This window comes from Suncus etruscus, chromosome 2 (assembly GCF_024139225.1).
Source record: "Suncus etruscus isolate mSunEtr1 chromosome 2, mSunEtr1.pri.cur, whole genome shotgun sequence".
Taxonomy (NCBI): Eukaryota; Metazoa; Chordata; class Mammalia; order Eulipotyphla; family Soricidae; genus Suncus; species Suncus etruscus.
In genome coordinates, this window is record NC_064849.1 from 134,227,258 (window position 1) to 134,253,481 (window position 26,224).

At 38.8% G+C, this 26,224-nt stretch overlaps 1 non-coding gene across 1 annotated transcript; it reads left to right on the top strand.

Annotated features, from left to right (window-relative positions):
- The first annotated feature begins 7,160 nt into the window (after positions 1–7,160).
- Positions 7,161–7,264, top strand: LOC126002218 (U6 spliceosomal RNA). The gene has a single exon (XR_007492981.1). It is a non-coding gene; the product is annotated as a U6 spliceosomal RNA (small nuclear RNA).
- The last annotated feature ends 18,960 nt before the right edge of the window (positions 7,265–26,224 follow it).

Consider the following 26,224-nt stretch of genomic DNA (forward strand, 5'->3'; position numbering starts at 1 on the left):
GCCCCACCAGCACTGATTGTTCTCATTCTTTGTGATGTGTGCCAGTCTCTGTGGAGTGGATGGTACCTCATTGTTGTTTTGATTTGCATCTCCCTGATGATTAGTGATGTGGAGCATTTCTTCATGTGCCTTTTAGCCATTTGTATTTCTTCTTTGAGAAAGTGTCTGTTCATTTCTTCTCCCCATTTTTTGATGGGGTTAGATTTTTTTTCTTGTTAAGTTCTTTCAGTACCTTGTATATCTTAGATATGTAGCCTCTTATCTGATGAGTATTGGGTGAATAGCTTCTCTCATTCTGTGGGTGGCTTTTGTATCCTAGGCATTATTTCCTTTGAGGTACAGAAACTTCTCAGCTTAATATAGTCCCATTTGTGTATCTCTGATTCAACTTGGTTGGACAGTACTGTTTCTTCCTTAAGATGCCTTTAGTCTCAATGTCCTGGAGTATTTTTACCTACGTGTTGTTCTTTATATCTATGGTTTTAGGTCTGATATCAAAGTCTTTAATCCATTTGTATTTGACCTTGGTGCACAGTTTTAGCTGGCGGTCTGAGTTTGTTTTTTTGCAAATGGCTGACCAGCTGTCCCAACACCACTTGTTGAAGAGGCTTTCCTTGCTCCATTTTGCATTTCTTGTCCCTTTATCAAAGATTAAATGATTGTATATCTGGAGCATTCTCTGAGTACTCCAGTCTATTCCACTGATCTAAGAGTCTGTCTTTATTCCAGTACCATGCTGTTTTAATGACTATTGCTTTGTAATACAATTTAAAGTTGGGAAAAGTGATGCCTCCCATATTCCTTTTCCCAAGTGTTGCTCTAGCTATTCTTGGGTGTTTATTTTCCAGATTAATTTCAGGAGTGTTTGATTCACTTCTTTAAAGAATGTTATGGGTATCCTTAGAGGGATTGCATTAAATCTGTATAATGCCTTGGGGACTATTGCCATTGTAATGATGTTAATCTTGCCAATCCATGAGCAGGGTATATGCATTTCTGCATATCCTCTTTTATTTCTTGAAGCAGGATTTTGTAGTTTTCTTTGTATAAGTTCTTCACATCTTTAGGTAAGTTGATTCCAATATATTTGAGTTTGTGTGACACTAATGTAAATGGGATTATTTTTTGATATACATTTCTTCTCTATCATTATTGGTGCATAAGAAGGCCATTGATTTTTGTATGTAATTTTGTAACCTGCCACTTTGCTATATGAATCTATTGTTTCTAGAAAAATTTTGGTAGAGTCTTTAGGATTTTCTAAATATATTATTATGCCATCTTCAAACAGTGAGATCTTGATCTCTTCCTTTCCTATCTAGATACCCTTAATATCTTTTTCTTGCCTAATTGCTATGACAAGAACTTCCAGCACTATGTTAAATAGTAGTGGTGAGAGAGGGCAACCTGTCTTATACCAGATTTTAGAGGAAAGTCTTTTAGTTTATCTCCATTGAAAATAATATTTGCAGGGCCCGGAGAGATAGCACAGTGGCATTTGCCTTGCAAGCAGCCAATCCAGGACCAAAGGTGGTTGGTTTGAATCCCGGTGTCCCATATGGTCCCCCGTGCTTGCCAGGAGCTATTTCTGAGCAGACAGCCAGGAGTAACCCCTGAGCAATGCCGGGTGTGGCCCAAAAACCAAAAAAAAAAAAAAAAAGAGAATAATATTTGCCATTGGCTTGTGGTAGATTGCCTCAACTATACTGAGAAAACTTCCTTCTATTCCCATCTTGATGAGAGTTTTTTTTTTAATCAAGAATGGGTGTTGGACCTTATCAAATGCTTTCTCTGCATCTATTGATATGATCATATGGATTTACTTTTCTTTTTATTGATATGGTGTATTATGTTGATTGATTTATGTATGTTAAACCATCCTTGCATTCCTGGGATGAAACCTACTCGATCGTAGTGAATGACCTTCTTGATGAGGCATTGGATCCTGTTTGCCAGAATTTTGTTGAGAATCTTTGCATCTGTGTTCATCAGGAATATGGGTCTGTAGTTTTCTTTTTTGCAGCATCTCTGTCTAATTTTGGTATCAAGGTGATGTTAGCTTCGTAAAAACTATTTGGGAGTGTTTCTGATTCTTAAATTTTATGAAAGAACCTGCAGAGGATTGGTAGAATTTCCTCTTGAAAGGTTTGAAAGAATTCGTTAGTGAATCCATCAGGCCTGGGCTTTTGTTTTGGGGAAGACTCTTGATGATCATTTTAATTTCCTCATATGTCTGTTTAGATATGCAAAGTCATCCTGTTTTAACCATGGAAGATTATAAGAGTCCAAGAATTTATCCATTTCCTCCAAGTTTCATGTTTTGTGGCATAGAGTTTCTCAAAGTAGTCTCTGATTACCTTTTGAATCTCTACAGTCTCTGTGGTAATCTCTCTCTTTTTGTTCCTAATCCAGTGTATTAGATTTCTCTCTCTCCATTTCTTTGTTAGTTTTGCTAGTGGTTTATTGATCTTGTTTATTTTTTTAAAGAACAAACTTTTGCTTTAGTTAACCTTTCGAATTATTTTTGGGATTTCCATCTCATTGATTTCTGCTCTAAGCTTTTTTATTTTAAGGGATATTTTCAAGGTCATTATCTGCATTCAAATTGACCATAGTGATGAAGGTTTGATAAAATGAATATAAACTGCTTGCAGAGAGTACAGTGGGCAGAATATTTGCCTTGCATGCTGTAGACTGGGGTTCTATCGTGGGAACACAAATAAGGGCCTCTAAGCACTGCCAGGAATGATCTCTGACTGCAGAACCAGAAGTAAACCAAGAGCATCTCTGGGAATGGTCCCAAAGCAAACAAATAAATCATTATAATCGAACAGTTTTTAAACAAATCTTCCTAAGCCTCAAGAAAATCCAGCCCCTTAGTTTCATTCAGCTCCTTCATTTATTTCCCTGTCAGTTCCTTCATTTTCGCCAGAATTTGTATCTCAAAAGAACATGTTCTTCAGGCCTTTGGGTTACTTCAAGATTGGACCTTTTTTTTTTCTTAAATTTTATTATTTCCGCAATCTTAATACCAGTCCTTCCTCCATCTATCTGGCTAGGACAGTCTCCCACAAATGTTACTTGGGGAACTCCAGGAGACCTATGACTTTGGGGAACCATCTAAATCACCTTCAGAAAATCTACTAACATTCAAGGTTCCAACCTTTACCAAATTAGATGTACTTGATGTCTCTCTTGAGTTGTTCTTCTTCTGTACAAAATGCAAGGACTAATTTACACTTTACAGAGCACAGAGAAAAATCAAAGCTCAATGACGACTCACAGTAGGGTAGACTCCTGGTTCTGCACAGGATTCACTTCTGGCACTGCAGGGTATCAAATCTGGGTCAGCAATGCTAGGGCAAGCACCGCAACTCACTATATTATCTCTCCAGCTCCTATTTTACATTTTTGAAAAACGTTGCATAAATGAGGCTCACCTGCTGTGAGTTTTAGCAACTCTTATTGATCTGCCACACAACTTTTATTTCCTGGTATTATTACCATGAAGTTTCATTTCTACTTTGGTTGGAAGGCTGAGGAATGAAAGATACATAAAAAAGAAGAGAAAGAACTTTATTGACAACTTGTTAGCAGGTTGGATGATGAACTCACTCTCACAACAACCATCTTGTTTGCATGAACACAGAAAGTTTTTTTTTTTTTTTTTTTTGTGGGCCACAGCAGATGATACTCAGGGCTTACGCCTAGCTCTGTGCACAAGGAACACTCCTGGAAGGCCTCCTGGGGATCGAACCCAGGTCCAAAGTATGCAAGGCAAATGCCTTACCTGCTGGGTTTTTTGTTTGTTTGTTTTTAATAGAGAAAAAAGCTAGAAAAGGAAAGGCAGGTTGCAAAAGAAATGAGCAGCAAATTTCTTCCTGAACTGGTCTCCGGAGACATACCTCATTTTATGTACAAACCAAAAAAAGTTCAAGAAGAAGAACGCATATAAATCTTCTGGATTTAGGATAGAGAGGAGAATAAGACTGTCTTTGGACCTATAACAATAGTACTATGATTAAGGCACTTGGCTTGCATGTGACCAACATGTGATCCTCTACACGACATATAATACCCTGAGATCTCCGGGAATGAGAGTACAAAGTTAGCAGTAAGTCCTCAGTACTTCTGGGCGTGGCAAACAAATTAACCAAAAAAGAGGTGGGGTAGTGTTCTCTAGGAGTTCTTTATCTCTCATTACTTTGGGCTGGTTTCAGTTATCCTCCATCAAAGACAGCCATGTTACCTGTCTTTATCACTCTCTATACTTGATTTACTTGTTCCATCTTTAATGTCAAGTTTTGAAATAGGTTCCCATCTAGGAAGATCACATCATCTAGCCAGGTTAAAATGCTTAGTCTCAGTTTCAGTTTAAAACTCCTTGGGAGGTGATCTGTCCTGTCTAATCCTTACCTGTTCAGTATTTCTGGATGCTTTGGATCCACCCAATCTTAATCTTACTAGTTCTGTTTTATATTCAATTTATTTATTTTCACTTTATTATTATTATAGGGTAAAGGGAAGTTGGGAACCACACCCAGCAAGATTCTGGGCTTGCTGTGCTCAGGTAACTATAAATGGTGCTATGATAGATTTTAATAGAGAGAGATCACATGCAGGGTGAGTGCCTTAATTACTGATAGAGTCTCTCTTTGGTCATATATTTTATAGACCTATTTTATACACATGCATTTCCTCTCCTTGTTGGTATAACTGGAGTCACATATAACTGGTACTGGTGCTCACTATGCGTTATGACTTTTGGTTGTGGTACTCCTGCTGCCATTTTGTTAGTTCTATTGAGGGGGCACACCTGGTGGTACTCAGGGGTTACTCCTGGCAGACTCTAAGGATCATATGGGATGCCAGAGATTGAACCCAGGCCAATTCCAGTTCAGCTGTGTGCAAAACAAATGCCCTACCAGCTGTGCTATCACTCCGACCCCTTGTTAGTTCTGATATGAGGTCACTATGGTGCTCCCAAAACCTCCTGGTCCCAACCCTATTTCTCACATAACCTTTAGTTGTGGTGCTAGTGGGGAGTAAGGGGGAGTTACACAAATTTTGGTGCAATACTTAGACACACATGGCTCTCTCTGTACCAGAGACCACAGTCTATTGCAGCATAAAAGATACTAAAGAACAGAACTTCTGGGACCTTTCTTGGTGCGTGTGGACAGGAGAGGGAATGAACTTTGAGGTGCCTCAGGCTTGCAAGGCAGATGCTTTAGTCACTAAATTATCCCCCGAGCCAATAGAAATATGTAAGTTATTATTGTGGTCCTACCTAAAGGTGTGTTTTGACCCTCCTACATATTGTAGAAACAAAAAAAATCTCATCTTCTCTAAATCTTCCTTTCCTAACCTCCATCAGTGTTCTCTTACAGTAGACACTACATTTAGTCAATACTATCAGGCAACTGATTGGCACATTGAAAAAGATTTCAAATGATGCAGCAGACCAAAGAAATACTGGGGGGCGGGGAGTGAAAACAAATAAAACAAAACCCTATGTAACTTGCCAAACAAAATACTACAGGAATATGGCCCTAAGGAAGAGATTACAGTTGTGCAATATCACCAGATTGAGCCCAGAACATACATATCTGATAATCTGAAAAACCTACATGACTGAATAACTAAGATGGCCTGACCACAGAAATAATCATTTCAACACCCTAATCCTTGCTTTTCTGGCAGTTTGCTTAAATTCAATGGGCCAGAAAGACAGCACAGTGGGTACTTGCCTTGCAAGAACCTCCTTGCGAGAACCTGACCCAAATTTAATCCCTGGCACCCCATATAGTCTCCTGAGAATTGCCAGAAGTAATCCCTGAGCACAGAGCCAGGAGTAATCTTTGAGCCTGACAGGTTTAGCCCAGAAGTCAAAACAAAAAAGGTATAAAAGGGGAAAGGTTTTTCTGCCTTTCTCTGGAATCTGGTTTATGGAGACCTCTCTCATAACTCAGGAGCTACCCTGCCTTCTTTTTCCTTCCTTTACCATATCTTAAATGAAATATTTCTTAGCTTGTTTTTGTTAAAATCTTTTCTAAATTCAGCCATTTGACCACAAGTCCCTTGCTTTTGCTTTTGATTGCTTGAGAACAAGAACATGAGTATTCATGCTGTTATAACCCAATCAGAAATCCAGTAGATTATCAATGTCAATCAGCTGACTGGGCAACAAGTACACACTCAGGCAAGGAAATGTCAGTTGAAACCACAAAAAATAAAACTGTGCAGCAGAGACTCCTCCTATAAGATTGAGGATCTTTACCTTCTGGCAACAAAAGCAATGAACTCATCACATTATAGTTTCAAGAATACTCAGTGCTCAGTACTTAGCTGTAGGAGGTTTTCCCCAGCCTTTATTTTTTTTCTATAAACATGTACTGTCTCCATCAATACTCATATGTTTCTTTCTTTTAATTAATTTTTTACTTGTATCCTTAGAGTAAATCAGTAATGAATGGGGCAGGCGTGATAGCACAGTGGTAGGGCCTTGCATGCGGCCAACCCATGACAGACTCCAGTTGGATTCCTGGCAACCCATATGGTCTGAGCACAGAGCCAGGAGTAACACCTGAGAACCACTGGGTGTGACCCCAAATCCTAAATAAATAAATAAATAAAAAATAAATATAAAACTAGTTCTTGCTTCAGCAGCACATACCGTATTTGCCGGGGTATAAGATGACTGGTCATATAAGACGACCCCCTAATTTTGCAGTTAAAACATAGGTTTAGGCCTATATTCGCTGTATCAGACAGAACATTCCTGTGCTGCATGTGCTGCATGTGTTCCTGTGCTCATGTACCACAGTGAGCCAATCACAACAAGCAAAGGTTCAAAAGTTATACTGTCATAGACTTCCTCTCTGACCCTGGCCAATCTGAGCAGGCTTTTGACAGTGTAGATTCGAGTCCAGAACATTGTCTAATTTGCATGCAAAAAATGCCTGCTTGGATTGGCTGAGTTAGAGAGGCGGTTCGAGCAGCCTTGCAGGGATTGGTGCAGGATCGAGTTGGAAAATTCGTTTTGTGGCAATATTCAGACAATTTTCATTTAGCGGTATATTGAGACATTTTTCAGGATACACTCAGCGTATAAGACGACCCCAAATTTTCGGTTGACTTTTTTTTTGTTTTAAAAGTAGTCTTATACGCCGGAAAATACACTAAAATTGGAATGATACAGAGAAGATTAGTATGGCCTCTGAGCAAGGATGACACACAAATTTGTGAAGCGTTCCGTATTTTTATGCTAAAAAAAGTAATAAGTGCAGTATACTTTTTAGCTAAAAACAGCTAGAGGCTGGAACAATAATACAGAGGGTTGGGTATTTGCCTGGCCTACATCTGACTCTGATTCTATTCCTGGCACAAATATAGTCCTTCAGCATTCTAGGAGTATCTCCTGAGCACACAGTTAAGAGTAAGTCAGGAGCACCTCTGGATATAGTCTAACTCCAACCTCAAATGTGCATAATAATGATCCAGACATCACAGGATTGTTAGAAATATTTAATGTTTGTAAAATGATTATGACAGTGTTGGCATCTATTGGGCTTCACATCAAGTATTTGTTGAATAAGTCATCTGGGAGATTTTAGACAGAAAACTCAGAATACAATTAAAGGAATCCTACAATGTAAAAATAGACATGTTATTGTTAATAAAGTCTTGTGGAATTCATGTCTGATAACTCCAACATTTTTTAGTAATAAAAAAGGTAAATTACTGGGGCTGGAGAAATAGTACAGTAAGTAGTCTGAAGATGAAGCTGGTGACATTGGATCCCAGGAGAGTTCGTGACCAAGCTTAGCATGTTGCGGGACAGCAGAGGACAAGCACTTATGGACCAAACCCTCCAGGAGCAACTTCAGGAGATTACTCTTTTTTTTTTTTTTTTTTTTTTTTAGGTGAGAGTGGGATACTTAAACATGTCCTCAGCCAATCAGGTTCAAAGGATTTCAGCCAATCGTGTTTAAAAGATTGGGTCACAAGACCTTCGGGTGTCCTTTGAGTACATGAAGTGTTTTAGTGGCTTAGGTGAAAGGGTGTGGGCTCCAGTTTCAGGAGGCCAGCTTGACCTGTTCTGAAAAGTGCTCATCTCTCCCATCCAAAGGTGGTCTTTCCTTCACAGTTGCCTGCTGAGGCTCCTTTCAGGGGCCTGGCAAGAGAAGGCTTTAGTTTATGGGGTCCTTCACTGGTCTCCCTCGGTGAGAAACCTTACTCTGCTTTCCCAAGCTCAGCTACAGTAGTCTACTTGCCTTGCATGTAACCAATCTGGGTTCGGTTTCTAGTAACCTATACACTTCCCTGAGTACAGCCAAGAGTAATTTCTGAGTGGAGCTAGGAGCAATCCCTGAGCATCACTGGACATGGTTTAAAAAGGAACAAGTATCATTTTTTATAACTGAAACCCAACTACAAGCATGTTTGTAATCATGGTGCTTAATAAGAAGGAACAAATAAAAATATTGCTTGCCTTGCACGTGGCTGACCCGGGTTTGATCCCTGACATTTGTTATAGTCCCCTAAGCACAGATTTAGGAGTAAGCACCACCACAAGCGGGGCCCAATCTCTCCTTTTTTTTTTCTTTTTTTTTTTTTCTGGTTTTTGGGTCACACCTGGCAGCGCTCAGGGGTTACTCCTAGCTCTATGCTCACAAATCGCTCCTGGCAGGCTCGGGAGACCATATGGGATGCCGGGATTTGAACCACCGTCGTTCTGCGTCTAAGGCAAACGCCTTACCGCTGTGCTATGTCTCGGGCCCCCCAATCTCTCCTAAATTACTTTTTGCGTTGTATGGAAGAGACTGGTCACCCTCTCTCCCCACACCATTTTCCCTTGGAACTGCTATTACAGGTCTGAACTTTATTGTGAAGGACTATAACTAGCCATAAAAGTCCTGCAGGATCGAGGGTGGGGGGAGAGGGAGAGAGAGAGAAAAAGTGAGAGGGAGAGAGAGAGAAAAAGTGAGAGGGAGAGAGAGAGAGACAGAGAGAGAGAGAGTGAGAGAGTGTGTGTATGTGTGTGTGAGAGAGAGAGAGTGTGTGTGTGTGAGAGAGAGAGACAGAGAGAGACAGAGAGAGAGAGAGACAGAGAGAGAATGAAGAAGGGTACTTGCTTGCACATGGCTGACCTGAGTTTGGTCTCCAGCATCCCATTTGGTATCCTAAATCCCACCAATAGTGATTCCTGAGTATAGAACCAGGAATAACCCTTGAACATTACCAGGTATGTCTCCAAACTAAAAAGAAAGAATCTTTGCCTACACACACACCATAAAGATAATATCCTGTGTTTTATTCAGAATTTCAGTTTGCATCTTTCACATTTAGCACATAGCCCTTTTGAATTTGTATTCCACATGGTATGAAGTCATGGTACATATTTTTACCAGATTACTTATCAATTTCTTTTAAAAATTATTTTTGGCACCACGATTTACAAAATTGATAATGGCACGATTTCAAGCAAAAACCATTCCAGTACTTCACTCTCCACCAGAGTCTATTTTCCTTCACCATTATTCCAGGGTCACCACCCCTGACCTAACTTCCATTCATTCCTTTTGTAGTGATATGTTTCTGATTACAGACTAGTTCCCAGTTTGTTGTCTTTGATTATTTGTTGTTTCTTTATTATATTACTTTAAATACCACATATGGGAGAGATTCTGTATCTAGCTCTCTTCTTCTAACTTCACTAATACTCTCTAGGTCCATCCACTTCTTTTTTGATTGCTTGGGGTTTTTTGGTGTGTGTGTGTGTGTGTGTGTGTGTCTGTGTGTGTGTGTGTGTATGTGTGTGTGTAGGGGTTCACACCTGACAGTGCTCAGGGTTAATTCCTTGCTCTGCACTCAGGAATCACTCCTGGAGGGCTCAGGAAAACCATGTACAATGGTGGGGATCAAATACAGTTTGGAACCCTACCATCCAAGGCAAGTGCCCTACCCTCTGGCCCCATGAACTTTTTGAATTGTTATTTTATTTATTTAAAGAAAATACATCACATAGTTGACATAGTTAATCATTTGTTTCCAGATAAGTGAAAGCAAAAAGTTATTGAGGAAAAATAAAAAGTAAGATGGAAGAGAAGAGGGAAAAAGAAAGAAAAATAAAAAAGTACAGTAGGAAGCACATTTGTTAAAATTATGTATCACCAGTAAAGTAATTAATTTAATTGCAGAAAGGTTAGTAAGCTCTCTTGTCATATGTCCAGTCTGTTACATTGGTATGTTCCTTTAGGGATGACAGCATCAAACAAATAAAATTGTCCAGAAATTCAAAGCTATGATACTATGAGCTTTTAGGGCTTTATACTCTGCTGCAGGGCATACAGGAAGAAGGCCCAGTTTAAACAAGATAACTGCATTTATGAGCAGGGTTACAGCTGCCAAGCTTTCCTGGAAGAAGGGAGATACAAGAAAGGGGGTTGCCTTCACTCTCTCCCAAAAAAGCTCTGGTGATATCAGCCCAATACTTGGCATACCTGAAGTGTGGTCATATCAGCATCCCTTCGGGGAATCATAGAGGGTCAATGTTGAGGCAGGGCCATCAGGGAAACAGTGATTCTAGGTGATGGAGGCAGCAAGCGTGGGGGCGTGGCCCACCCTTTCCTCCCAAGATGGCCTGCTGTGTGCTATGTGGGTTGGTGTAGCTATAATCTTTTACAGCTTGGCCTACATATTATTCTAGAAAAGAGTGAGTCTACAGAACATCCACTTCTTAATTTTTTTCTCCATATCGTGCTTTCTGCTTTACTTCTAAATGATTAATCCATAGTTGATTAGTTCGGCTCACCAAACACTCATTCCTAATATGGCTCAGGGCATGCAAATTCTGGTCAATTGGCATAAATAGCGATAAATGTGGTTGCAGCACATATTGTAGATTTCTTGATACAATAGACAAATACAAGGAACTGCCCCCTTTTACATCATCCATAAAAGTACATGGAAGAACTAGAGTCGAAACATCTATTTTTCAGACATAAGGAAAAAAGAAACATTGAGATACCAGTTCTAACACCACTAAACTATTGAACCAACCCTGAAGATGCCTCATTTTATATGATAAAAATATTATTATGCATCTAAGCTACCTATTTATGGGTATATGTTGCTTGAAGTCCAAAGGAGGTTCTAACAGATATAAAATTCATTTGATCTCTATGTATGTGTCACTTTGTGGGGAGGAGGGTGACTACCATTGTATCTTTGGAAGAAAAATACCTCTACAGGTTTAGCTATCTGTACTGTGGCATTCATAATATACTATGTTCAAATGCATCAAACATGCAACTTAAATGGTGACAGGTCATATAGAATGAAAGTCATGTTCTAGACAATATCCTACATAGGTATCAAGAGAATATAATTCTCTTTCTATTGGTTCACGGAGGATCTATTTATAGTTGAACAAGCATCTGATGTAACAATTCATTGTCCTGACACATATTGCAATCACAATGGGCAGTTTTTATGCATCATGTTACATTAGACCCTGGTATAATACCATGTAACATAAATTTTGCCAAGAGGAATGGCAATGTACGACACTGACTTGCAAAAGACACACACTATTTTTTCAGATCACATATCTTTTATCCATGATTGCCCAATTCAAAAATCAAGCTGGCAGACAAAAGTGGAGTGAATGTGTAGCTTCCAAACTGCATATTTATCTTGAGTAGTTTTGCACATTTCTACTTGTAGTCAATGATTCTATTCCATTTTTATGTTGAAATGCATGAGCAACATTAATGTACCTATCTTTTGTCACCTGAAGTAAGATTTTTATTCTGGGTCAATCAAGAGAGACCTAAAAGGTGTTTTTGGATCACATGTTATGGATAAAATCAGTTTATGTTTATCATGAGTTATCTTTGACTACTCCATTTTAAAATCACACCAAAATATTTACAGCTGTTTGATTTTATCTGAGATATAATTTGATTTATATAACATCTTTTGATGGTGTGAACTAATTTTAATTGTGAATACATTTTCTTTGGATCAGGAATCTTATCTATGTTCTCGCTCATAAACATGTGAAGCATGTTTTAGATTGCTGTGATACATACCTGACTTCCTTTTTTTAATATATTGTTTTCTGATTTGGGGTTACATCTGGCTGTGCTCAGGGCTTACTCCTGACTCAGTTCTCAGGTATCACTTCTGGCATGACTAGGGGGACAATATGGAGTGCCAGGGTTTAAACCTGGGTCTGCTGTGTGAAAGGTGAGAGCTCTACTGGTAGTATTATCTCTATTTCATGTATCTTAATTAGATATACAACCAACAAAGAAAATTTTGGACAACAGATTATAGCTTATTGGAACAATACTACTGTGTGACCAGAGAGATATTAAGGAAGGAAGGGGACTTATCTGGCATATAGCAGACTAGGATTTGATTCCTAGCACCACATATGGTTCCTTGAGCCCCATCCCAGTGAGCCCTGAGCACAGAGCCTGGATTAAGCCTTGAGCAAAGCCCACTGTGGTCCCCCAAATAAAACAAACAAACAAAAACCCTTCCAGTCAATTTTTCTTTTGAGGGGCACATCTGATGATGTTCAGGATTTATTCCTGGCTCTTCACTCAGAAATCACTCCTAACAGGCTCAGGGGACTATATAGAGTGCCAGGGATTGAACCCAGGTTGGCCACAAGACAAATTCTCTATCTGCTGTGCACTTTTTCTTGCCCCCAGTCAATGTTTCTTAATTGGGAAAATTATTGACGTCCTGTCTGCTCCTAGATATTCCAAAGGGGCCACACTTTATGGAAGGTAAAAATTGCATAAATGAAGGCCATGGTACAAGATGAGAAGTTCAACCAGAAGGACAGGGGACCCACAGGAAGGAAGCAAGATTGAAAGAGGACCCTGGTTGAAAAGAGGGTGAGGAATGAGAAACACTACGGTAGAGCCTAGATCACAAGGATCCATTCACATCAGCTTTGAAATTGAAGTGATTATTTTTAAATTATCTTCTAAGAGTTTCTTGTCCATTATGATTATCAAAGACCTAGATAAATTATCTTGGAATATAAAGTAAAATAAATTAAATTATCTTGTGTGAAAGCTTACTAGAATTCTGTAGAAGAGTCTGCCAAGGGGAAGGAAGTCTTTGTGAAATTGTTTTCCCTCTAATTTTTACTTGTTTGTTTTGTTTTAGGACCACACCTGGTGGTGTGTAGGCAGGAGCTGTGCTCAAGGATTACTCTAGCAGTGCTCAGAGGAACAATGCAGTGTCAGGAATGAAATCTAACTATGTGCAGATCAAATGCCCTACCCACTTGTATATTCTGTATCCGGACTTCCTGCAATATTTTAAGGCAATATAGAAGTATTACTTTTTCATTGAAGACAGAAATTTTATTTCAGTTTCCAATTCCTATGTCATTACTTCAATATTTATTATATTCTGAGTTTAGTATCACAATCACTGCTATTCTATCAGTACTATATTTGCACATATTTTTGTGGACATCAATTACATTTAATCATGTAATTGAAATTTGTTTATTTTTACATTGGGCTTATTCCTGGCTCTCTGCTGATGGGTCACTCCTAGCAGTGCTCAAGGATCGTATGATTAAATCCAGATAGGTCATGTGCAAGATAATAGCCCTCCCTGCTGTGCAATTGCTCTAACCCCAGATAATTGAGATGTCAGTAATTATTTTAGTGTCAGAGTTAGATTCTTCTACATATTTTAGAAACTTTTGTTTTCAGTATTCCCCACCCCATTTACAATGTATTATTTCATTCTTCTTTTTGTGTTTGTGTGTATTTTTTAATTATATAATTTATTTATACAGAGAAATCATCTGGATTGTCTATTGACAGTATTTTTTTCATTATTCTTTTCCATTGGTCAAATATATTTCACGTAAAAGTCAAATGACTTGGGTCATTTTTCCCCTCATCTTATGAACACATCCACTAAATTTATTTAATATGATAAACCAATACATTTCACTCTTTCTTTCCAAGCACATTATTTGCAGGTATTAAAAACCAAGGCAAATAAAGCTCACTTCCTCTCAACCCTTCAACAACTTACCTCACAACCTCAAGTTAAACTTCTCCTTTTTTCTTCTACATCTTGGCTCAACCAGACATTTATACTCAGGACAAAACTACTTTCCTTTCCCTTAATTTTAAAGTAATCACTATTAACATATTCAGTCTTTTTTTTTTTTTTTGGTTTTTGGGTCACACCCGGCGGTGCTCAGGAGTTACTCCTGGCTGTCTGCTCAGAAATAGCTCCTGGCAGGCACGGGGAACCATGTGGGACACTGGGATTCGAACCAACCACCTTTGGTCCTGGATTGGCTGCTTGCATGGCAAATGCCGCTGTGCTAGCTCTCCGGGCCCATGTTCACTCATTTTTCAAACATTAAAATTCTCAGCCAAATCCCCAATGCAGTTGTCTTGCAGTAATCCAGACTAGAATCATTTAATGAATTCAAAATACTACTTTCTTTATTTTTTTATTTTTTATTTATTTATTTTTTTGGTTTTTGGTTTTTGGGACACACCCGGCGGTGCTCAGGGGTTATTCCTGGCTGTCTGCTCAGAAATAGCTTCTGGCAGGCACGGGGGACCATATGGGACACCGGGATTCGAACCAACCACCTTTGGTCCTGGATCAGCTGCTTGCAAGGCAAACGCCGCTGTGCTATCTCTCCGGGCCCTACTTTCTTTATTTTGGGGTTGGGGGCTCACAACCAATGATGCTCAAGGATTACTCCTGGCTATGCACTCAGAAATTGCTCCTGGCTTGGGGGACCATATGGGATGCTGTCCTAGGCTAGTGCAAGCAAGGCAGATGCCTAAATGCTTACACCAATGCTCGGGCCCCCAAAATACTACTTTCAAAATTATAGCTGCTTAATTGGCTCAAAAACAGTATGGCTTGGATTCACTGGTAAAGTTAATATGATTTAACACATATATCAATATATATATATATATATATATATATATATATATACATCCACACACCTTTTAAATTAAGGAACAAAAATACTTTAAAGAAATGCCAATTTGAAAAGGCATCAAAGTAAAAAAGTAAAAAAAAATACTAAAAGCTACTTTACAATAAAAAATTAAATAATTGGAAAGATATATGTATAAAAATTAGGAATGTGCAAGTGAAAAACAACTGTACATAGCATTCCAGTTGATGAAATGAAGATCTATTAAGTTTCATAATTTTTTAAAGGAACTTAGGGCTTAATTTAAATTTGGAACTATTACAAATAGTCCATGTAGATTTTAGGTACCAATGGTGAAATTTCAAATTCTACATGGCAGGTTCAAGAAACACTGGCAAAATACCAGTACTTGCAAAGTTTTAAGTTTTGGCTGATACTGTGTCACAATTGGTAGATGCTGAGAGTCATGATGAATGCAAAAATGAAAAAACCCTTTTTCATAACATTTCATTTGTTATGTTTCTGTTCACACTCAGCTCAAAATTCTTATTTTTTTACATGAATGTAGCTCAAAATTCTTTCACATTTTCCTTGAAACTTCCTCTTTAAAAAAAATGATTTAATCACCGTGAAGTATAAAGTCACAAAGATTTATGACTGAGTTTCAAGCTTCCATTGTTCCAACACCAATCCCTTCACCTGTGTCCATTACCTTCCTCTACCAATGGTGCCAGTTTCCTTCCCACCCCCAGTCTGTCTTTGTGGCTTTTCCATCCCCCATTGTCCTGTTTCCCCATATTCCCATCCCAGTAGCAAGCTTCCTATTGAAGACCAGTTCTCCTGCTCTCCATTTCTATTGCAGTCAGGCATTTGATAGTCCCTACAAATTTCTTTATAACCCACATATGAGAAATCATTCTGAGTCTGCCCTGCTCCTTCTGATCTCAATCAATTTTAACCAAGGGATTTCAGAAATATCTAATTTTCAAGTATCTATTTTAGAAGTACCTACTTCCTGCTTTTATTTCTAATCTAATTGGTTAATGACAGAGAACATGCCTAGTCTAATTTCAATGTGTTAAGGTATATTTAATGGCCCAGAATATAATCTTTCTTGGTGCAAGTTCTATGACCACTTACCAGAACCATATATTATCCTATTGTTGGGTGGTATGTGCTACATATGTTAAAAATGCAATGACTTGATGGCATTCCTATAGGTCCCAAGGTTCTTGGCATAATAGCAATGGTCAGGAAGGTTAGGGAGAGGATCAGGCTATGTTTATTGTTTGCACAGGAGAGAGCAAGAGCAGAGTATGTTCTGGCTGAGAGATAGTTGTCACTGAGACAGAAGTGGGCTTTGTGAAATTGGGTGTGCAAGCAGAGAGGAAAGAACATACTCATTCATGGGACTTCCATGGGCATGTGAAATCTCTGTCTCTGGTTATGATTTTGGTATTAAAATGAGGGAAAACAGAGCTGTAATCATGTCCACAAATGCAGTCACCATGTTTGAACTGGGCAGTTCAATAGACTCACTTACACACACACACACACACACACACACACACACACACACACACACATTTGGTTTTTGGGTCACACCCGGTGATGCTCAGGGGTTATTCCTGGCTATGCACTCAGAAATAAATCCTGGCTTGGGGAACCATATGGCACACTGGGGGAATCAAATCGCAGTCCTTCCTAGGTTAGTGCATAGCAAGGCAAACACCCTACTGTTTGCAACACCACTCCTGCCCCTCACTTTTTTTTTTTTTATTAAAAGAGATGTAAACTGAGCCATGTAAGATTATGGCTACACCAGCCCACACAACAGAAAGCTAGCTATCTCAGGAGGAGAGGGTAGGCCAAGACTCCTCCCTGCCAAAACCACACTTGCTGTTTCCATCACACAGAATCAGCATTTTCCCAATGGCCCTGCCTCATCTGTGATCCTCTAGAATTCCCTTTGGGGAGACTGATTTGACTACACTTCAGGTATCCTAGTTTGGGGGCTGATATCACCAGGGCTTTTTGGAATGAGTGCAGGCTCACCCCCCCCCCCCCCCGTAAATTTCTTATTCTAGAAAGCCTATCAGCTAAGTACATGCCCTTACAATTTATAGTATCGGTAATAGTGCTTTAAATTTTTGGACAACTTCACTTGTTTGATGATGTTCCCTAAAGGAACACCCCGATTTAACATACTGGACATATAACAACAAGAGCTTACTAAACCTTCTGCCACTGTGTTAATTTCTTCATAGTAGATACAATAATTTTCACAAATGTGTTTGCCACTGACGTTTTCTTTTCTTTTCTTCTCTTCCATTTCATTTATTTTTCTTTCTTTTTAATAACTTTGCTTTTACTTATTTGGAAACAAAGGTATTATGATCAACTATGTCACCTATGTGACGCATTTAAAATTTATTTTATTTGATTGAAACCATTGTGATGTACAAAGTCCTTCATAGTTGAATTTCAGATATACAATGAATAAGGGCCAATCTCATTACCAGTGTTGAGTTCCCTGCACCAATGTTCCCCAAGTGCATCCTATACCACCCCCTTAACCCCCAGTCTGTCTGTAAAACTGGTCCATTTTAAGATTAGTTGTTAAAGTTTGGGTCTCTTGATTTTATCGGTTGCCTTTGGCTTTAGATATTTAGTTCTATCCTTTTTAACACTACCAATACACCTGAGACTGCTTGGTCCCTGGACTCCATCATAATTGTGTTTCTACTCTTCCATTCAGTTTATTTCCTTTTCCTTGCTATACTCTGAGGCCAAGGTTGTTTGAGACAACTGCCATTTAGACCATTGCATTTCTTTATTTCTTCACGCAGTTATTCTAAATACCACATATAAATGATATCATTTAGATGCCCGTCAATAGATGAATGGCTAAAGAAACTGTGGTACATATATACAATGGAATATTATGCAGCCATCAGAAGCGATGAAGTCATGAAATTTTTCTATACATGGATGTATATGGAATCTATCATGCTGAGTGAAATAAGTCAGAGGGAGAGAGATAAACACTGAATGGTCTCACTCATCTATGGGTTGTGAGAAAAATAAAAGACATTTGTGTAATGATTCTCAGAGACAAAATAGAGGAGGACTGGAAAGTCCAACTCACGACATGAAGCTCACCACAGAGAGTGATGGGTGCAGTCACAGAAATAATTACACTGAGAACCATCATATCAAAATGTGACTGAATGTGGGAAGTAGAAAGCCTATCTAGAGTGACAGGCTGGTGTGGGGTGGGGTGGGAGGGACACTCTGGGACATCTGGTGATAGGAATGTTGCACTGGTGAAGGGTCTTTTATATATATATATAAAATGCTAAAAAAAATAAGATAAATAAAATAAAATAAATGCTACATAAAAATAAAAAATTTTGAACAATAAATTCTTTTAAAATATTAAAAATAAAATAAAAGCTTAATAAAAATAAATGATATTCTGTATTTATCCCTTCAATCTGGATTATTTAATTTACTAATATTCCCAATTTCTTTCAATGCTACTGAAAATTGCATGATTTTCATCATTCCTACAGCCTATATCATATTCCATCATATATAATAACTATTTACATAACACATCTTCATGATTCACTCATTCATTGTTGGGCTATTCCTGGCTGATTCCAACTCTTAGCTATTGTACTGAAGTGCTCGCAATGAAAAGTTATGTGCTATTTTGAATGACTACTTTTTATGTCCTGGAGATAGATACCCAAAGATGAAGATTTCTGATCATATGGCAGCTCACTAGTTTCCTGAGAATCCTCCATAATTTTGTCCATAGGGGTTGAACCAGGCAGCATTCCCAACAGCAGTGGTGAGAGTTTCTTTCTCACCACATCCCCACCAAACGAGATTATTTCCAGTATTTTATATATGTGCCATCCTCACTGGAGTAAGATGTTATTTTATTAATTATCTTGATTTAGATTCCCTAATGATAAGTGTTGATGGGCAATTTTTTATGTGCCCCTTGGTCTATCTGGTCTTCCTCAGAGAAGTGACAGTTAATTTTCCTCTAAATATTTTTGATGGGGCTATTAAGTTTGTGGAGTTACCCTCTTGTGGAGTACTTTGTATATCCTAGAAATCAAACTTTTATCTGATGAGTTGAGTGCAAAATTTTTCTTCCCATTCAGTTAGATGCTCTTTAATTTTAGTCTGTGTTTCTTTTGCCATACAGAAACATTTATAGTTTGATTTAGTCCCATTTATTCAGATTTGATGCTATACCCCTTGCCATTGTATCATCAAATATTTCTTTGAGGTCTAAGTCTTGGAGTTTTTTGCCTGTTTTCCTCAATAAACTTCTATGGATTTGAGTCTAATCTTAAGGTCTTTAATCCACTTTGAATTGACTTTGGTGTAAAGTGTGAGATCGGATTAATCTTTAATTTCTTACACATGTTTATCCAATTGTCCAACACCATTTGTTGAAGAGACTGTCTTTATTCCATTTCAAATTCCTTGTCCTCCTTTGTTAAAGATTAGTTGACCATAGACATGGAGTTTGTCATGGGGATATTCTATTTGACCCATTGGTCTGAATGTCCATCTTTGTTCCAATACCCATGCTGCTCTTGATCACCCAAGGATTTGGAGTAGAGTTTCAAATTAGGTGCAGCACTTTTTTTTTATTAATGATAAAAAAAATTTTTTTTAAATGCATAATTTTTTTTTATTTAAACACCTTGATTACATACATGATTGTGTTTGGGTTTCAGTCATAAAAGGAACACCACCCATCACCCCAGTGCAACATTCCCATCACCCAAGTCCCCAAATCTCCTTCCTCCCCACCCAACCCCGCCTGTACCCTAAACAGGCTCTACATTTCCCTCAAACATTCCTCAATATTAGGACAGTTCAAAATGTAGTTATTTCTCTAACTAAACTCATCACTCTTTGTGGTGAGCTTCCCTGAGGTGAGCTGGCACTTCCAGCTCTTTTCTCTTTTGTGTCTGAAAATTATTATTACAAGGGTGTCTTTCATTTTTCTTAAAACCCATAGATGAGTGAGACCATTCTGCGTTTTTCTCTCTCTCTCTCTGACTTATTTCACTCAGCATAATAGATTCCATGTACATCCATGTATAGGAAAATTTCATGACTTCATCTCTCCTGACAGCTGCATAATATATTCCATTGTGTATATGTACCACCAGTTTCTTTAGCCCATTCGTCCTGTTGAAGGGCATCTTGGTTGTTTCCAGAGTCTTGCTATGGTAAATAGAGCTGCAATGAATATAGGTGTAAGGAAGGGGTTTTTGTATTGTATTTTTGTGTTCCCTAGGGTATATTCCTAGGGTGTAATAGCTGGATCGCTATGGGAGCTCGATTTCCAGTTTTTGGAGGAATCTACATATCGCTTTCCATAAAGGTTGAACTAGGACAGCATTCCCACCAGCAGTGGATAAGAGTTCCTTTCTCTCCCACATCCCCCGCCAACACTGTTTATTCTCATTTCTTTGTGATGTGTGCATTCTCTGGGGTGTGAGGTGGTATCTCATCGTTGTTTTGATTTGCATCTCCCTGATGATTAGTGATGTGGAACATTTTTTCATGTGTCTTTTGGCCATGAGTATTTCTTCTTTGTCAAAAGTGTCTGTTCATTTCTTCTCCCATTTTCTTGATGGGGTTAGATGTTTTTTTCTTGTAAAGTTCTGTCAGTGCCCTTGTATATTTTGGAGATTAGCCCCTTATCTGAATGGGTATTGGTGTGAATAGTTTCTCCCCACTCAGTGGGTGGCTCTGTATCCTGGGCACCTATTTCCTTTGAGGTGCAGAAGCTTCTCAGCTTAATATATTCCCCATCTGTTAATCTCTGCTTTCACTTGCTCTGGAGAGTGCGTTTCCTCCTTGAAGATGCCTGTAATGTCCTGGAGTGTTCTTGCTATGTGCTGTTCTATATATCCTTATGGTTTTTGGGGCTGATATCGAGGTCTTTAATCCATTTGGATTTTACCTTTGTACATGATGTTAGCTGGGGGTCTAAGTTTAAATTTTTTGCAAGTGGCTATCCCAATTGTGCCAAACACCACTTGTTGAAGAGGCTTTCCCTGCTCCCATTTAGGATTTCCTGCTCCTTTATTCAAAAATTAGATGGTTGTATCTCTGGGGAACATTTTCTGGAGTATTCAGGCCTATTCCACTGATCTGAGGACCTATCCTTATTCGAATCCCATGCTGTTTTGATAACTGTTGCTTTGTAGTACAGTTTAAAGTTGGGAAAAGTAATTCCTCCCATATCTTTTTTCCCAATGATTGCTTTAGCTATTCGAGGGTGTTTTTTATTGTTCCAAATGAATTTCAAAAGTGTCTGATCCACTTCTTTGAAGAATGTCATGGGTATCTTTAGAGGGATGGCATTAAATCTGTATAATGCCTTGGGGAGTATTGACATTTTGATGATGTTAATCCTGACCAATCCACTGAGCAGGGTATGTGTTTCCATTTTCCGTGTGTCCATCTCTTATTTCTTGGAGCAGAGTTTTATAGTTTTCTTTGTATAGGTCCTTCACATATTTAGTCAAGTTGAGTCCAAAGATATTTGAGTTTGTGTCTGGTACTATTGTGAATGGGGTTGTTTTCTTAATGTCATTTCATCATTTATTACTAATGGTATATAGAAAGGCCATTGATTTTTTGTGTGTTATTATTGTAGCCTGCCCACCTTGCTATATGAGTCTATTGTTTCTAGAAGCTTTTTGATAGAGTCTTTAGGGTTTTCTAAGTAGAGTATCATGTCATCTGCAAACAGTGAGAGCTTGACCTTCTTCCTTTCCTATCTGGATTCCCCTTGATATCCCTTTTCTTGCCTAATCGCTATAGCAAGTACTTCCAGTGCTATGTTGAATAGGAGTGGTGAGAGAGGACAGCCTTGTCTTGTGCCCAGAATTTAGAGGGAAGGCTTTCAGTTTTTCTCCATTGAGGATAATATTTGCCACTGGCTTGTGGTAGATGGTCTTCACTATATTGAGAAAGGTTCCCTCCATTCCCATCTTGCTGAGAGTTTTGATCAAGAATGGGTGTTGGACCTTATCAAATGCTTTCTCTGCATCTATTGATATGATCATGTGGTTTTTATTTTTCTTGTTATTGATGTTGTGTATTATGTTGATAGATTTACGGATGTTAAACCAGCCTTGCATTTCTGGGATGAAACCTACTTGATCGTAGTGGATGATCTTCTTAATGAGGCATTGAATCCTATTTGCCAGGATTTTGTTGAGGATCTTTGCATCTGCATTCATCAGTGATATGGTCTGGTAATTTTCTTTTTTGGTAGCGTCTCTGTCTGGTTTAGGTATCAAGGTGATGTTTGGCTTCATAAAAGCTATTTGGAAGTGTTTCTGTTTGTTCAATTTCATGAAAGAGTCTTGCCAAGATTGGCAGTAGTTCCTCTTGGAAAGTTTGATAGAATTCATTAGTGAATCCATCTGGACCTGGGCTTTTTGTTTTTCGGCAGGACATTTGATTACTGTTTTAATTTCATCAATGGTGGATGGGGGTGTTTAGATATGCTACATCCTCTTCCTTCAACCGTGGAAGATTATAAGAGTCCAAGAATTTATCCATTTCTTCCAGGTTCTCATTTTTAGTGGCGTAGAGTTTTTCAAAGTAGTTTCTGATTACCCTTTGAATCTCTGTCATATCAGTAGTGATCTCTCCTCTTTTCATTCCTGATACGAGTTATCAAGTTTCTCTCTCTCTCGTTTCTTTGTTAGGTTTGCCAGTGGTCTATCAATCTTGTTTATTTTTTCAAAGAACCAACTTCTGCTTTCGTTGATCTTTCGGATTGTTTTTTGAGTTTCCACTTCGTTGATTTCTGCTCTCAGCTTTGTTATTTCCTTCTGTCTTCCTATTCTTGGGTCCTTTTGTTGAGCATTTTCTAGTTCTATTAGCTGTGTCATTAAGCTACTCAGGTAAGCTCCTTCTTCCTTCCTGATGTGTGCTTGCAAAGCTATAAATTTTCCTCTCAGTACTGCTTTTGCTGTGTCCCATAAGTTCTGAGAGTTTGTGTCTTTATTGTCATTTGTTTCCAGGAACCTTTTTATTTCCTCCTTGATTTCATCTCGGACCCACTGGTTATTGAGCATGAGGCTGTTTAACTTCCAGGTGTTAAAGTGTTTCTTCTGAGTCCCTTTGGAGTTCACAAATAATTTCAGAGCCTTGTGGTCAGCGAAGGTAGTCTGCAAAATTTCTATCCTCTTGATCTTATGGAGGTATGTTTTATGTGCCAGCATGTAGTCTATCCTGGAGAATGTCCCATGTACATTGGAGAAGAATGTGTATCCAGGTTTCTGGGGATGGAGTGTCCTATATATATCCACTAGGCCTCTTTCTTCCATTTCTCTCCTCAGGTCTAGTATATCTTGTTGGGTTTCAGTCTGGTTGACCTGTCCAGTGTTGACAAAGCCGTGTTAGGTCCCCCACAATTATTGTGTTGTTGTTGATATTATTTTTTCAGATTTGTCAACAGTTGTATTAAATATTTTGCTGGCCCCTCATTCGGTGCATATATGTTTAGGAGAGTGAATTCTTCCTGCTCTACGTACCCCTTGATTAATATAAAATGTCCGTCTTTGTCCCTTACAACCTTCCTGAGTATAAAGTTTGCATTATCTGATATTAGTATGGCCACTCCAGCTTTTTTATGGGTGTTGTTTTGCTGGATAACTTTTCTCCAGCCTTTTATTTTGAGTCTATGTTTGTTCTGACTATTCAGGTGCGTTTCTTGTAGGCAGCAGAAGGTTGGATTGAGTTTTTTGATCCATTTAGCCACTCTGTGTCTCTTAACTGGTGCATTTAGTCCATTGACGTTGAGAGAAAGAATTGTCCTGGGATTTAACGCCATCTTTATTTCAAAAATTTGGTGTGTCTTTTGGGTAGTCTTGTCTTAGATTAGGTCTTTCAGTTTTTCTCTTAAGACTGGTTTTGTGTCTGTGAAGTTTCTGAGCTGTTTTTTGTCTGTGAAACCATGTATTCTTCCATCAAACCGGAAAGTGAGTTTTGCTGGGTATAGTATTCTGGGTGAAGCATTCATTTCATTCAGTCTTGTCACAATATCCCACCACTGCTTTCTGGCATTGAGCGTTTCTGGTGACAGGTCTGCTGTAAATCTCAGGGAAGCTTGCTTGAAACATGATTTCCCCTTTTGATCTTGCTGTTTTCAGAATTCTGTCTCTATCTGTGGGATTTGTCATTGTGACTAGGATGTGTCTTGGGGTGGTTTTTCTGGGGTCTCTTTTGGTTGGTACTCTTCGGGCATGCAGGATTTGATCACATATATTCTTTAGCTCTGGAAGTTTCTCTTTAATGATGTTCTTGACCATTGATTCTTCCTGGAAATTTTCTTCCTGGGTCTCTGGGACTCCAATGATTCTTAAGTTGTTTCTGTTGATCTTATCATAGACTTCTATTTTCGTCTGTTCCCATTCTTTGACTAATTTTTCCATTGTCTGCTCATTTGCTTTAACTTTTTTGTCCAATCTCTCCTGCTGTATGGAATTGTTATGTATCTCATCTTCCACAGCACCAAGTCTATTCTCAGCTTCTGATACCCTGTCCCAGAGCTTATCCATTTTGTCATTCACTTCGTTTACTGACTTTTTCAGTCCTGTTAGTTGACATCTTATTTCAGTTTGGAGTTTTGTCATTTCTGCCTTCATATTTTCTTGGTTCTTATTAGTGTTCTGTTCAACTCGATCCATGGTTTCTTGGAGTCTGTTGAGCACCTTCCATATTGCTAGTCTAATGTCCTTATCTGAGAGGTTGATTAGTTGTTCAGTCATTATCTGGTCCTCAGAATTGTCATCTTCATTCTCTATGTCTGATGCTGGCCTGCGTTGTTTCCCCATTGTCACACTTGTATTGTGGGTTTTTCTACGTGTTGTAGGTGGTATTCATTGTCTATATGATGTAGGGCAGCACACTCCTCTGGTTCCTCCTTTCTGGAAGGGGCTGACTTGCCTCTAAGGGAGGGGAGTCCTCCGTGGATGAAGCCTCACACTGGGTCAAATCTTAGGCCCGAGCATGCAACAGAGAAGACAGATCCAGAGAGAAATGTTTGCTTCTGTGATATAGCGCCGTTCTTAGTGTGATTTTTCCTTCTTGTTGCAATGGAGTTCTTTCCTTAGAAAGAGTGCACGGTCCGCGTAGCCGAAGCGGAGCGGCCGTGCTCCTCTGAGCCTCTTTTTGCCCCACTTGCAAGAGTTTCACGCAAGAGGACAGTAGACAGACATAGACAGGTCACACTCACAGTCTTTCACAGCTGAGCCCCACTGGGTCGGTGTACTTTCGCGGATTTTCCCCGCCTGGTGTCACACACAGGGAGCCAGCTTTTGCCTTATTATGATAAAAATTTTTAAATAAAATAAATAAAACAAGGGAAAACATAGAGCTAGAGTGAAAGTACAACAGATAGGGCATTTGCATTGCACATTGCTGATCTGGATTCCATCTCTGGTATCCCATATGGTCCTGCAAGCCCAGCAGGAGTGATTTGAGTGCATAGTCAGGAATAAATTCTGAACATTGATGGGTATGCTTCATATACCAAAAAGTAAAAAGAGATACAGTCCATGGTGGCTCAGCACTAGTTGTGCAGGTCTTCCCTCTGCATTTCTGAGCTGTGCTGCCCCAACATATGCAGCTTAGCATCTACTTTTGGAATGAGAAGCAGAGTAATAGTTCTGTAATTGCTGCAGAATGGTAGGGTATGATCCAGCACACAGCTTTAGTTACAAAGAGAAGCATGGGAACATCTCCTACTCTAACTACAGATAATGTTTTTTCTACTTTCAATTTTGTCACAATTTGTTTTCTGTATCTGAAAGGGGGACTGTTATTAGGAATACTTACATTTAGAATTGTGTTTCTTTGATGAATCACTCCTTAATGAATCTTTAATGTCTCTCTTTATTCTTGGTTATTTCTCATGCTGTATCTACATCCAGGATAGTACAGACACTGACTAGTTCTTGATAAGTGTTTCACAGTATATCTTTTTTCTTTAATCTGCATCATTATAATTGAAATGAAATTTTTTTTTGTTTTTTTGGACCACACCCGGTGATGCTCAGGGGTTACTCCTGGCTATGCACTCAGAAATAGCTCCTGTCTTGGGGGACCATATGGGACGCCGGGGGATTGAACTGCAGTTCATCCTAGGCTAGGTGCTGCTCCGACCCCTAATTGAAATGAATTTCTGATAGCCTA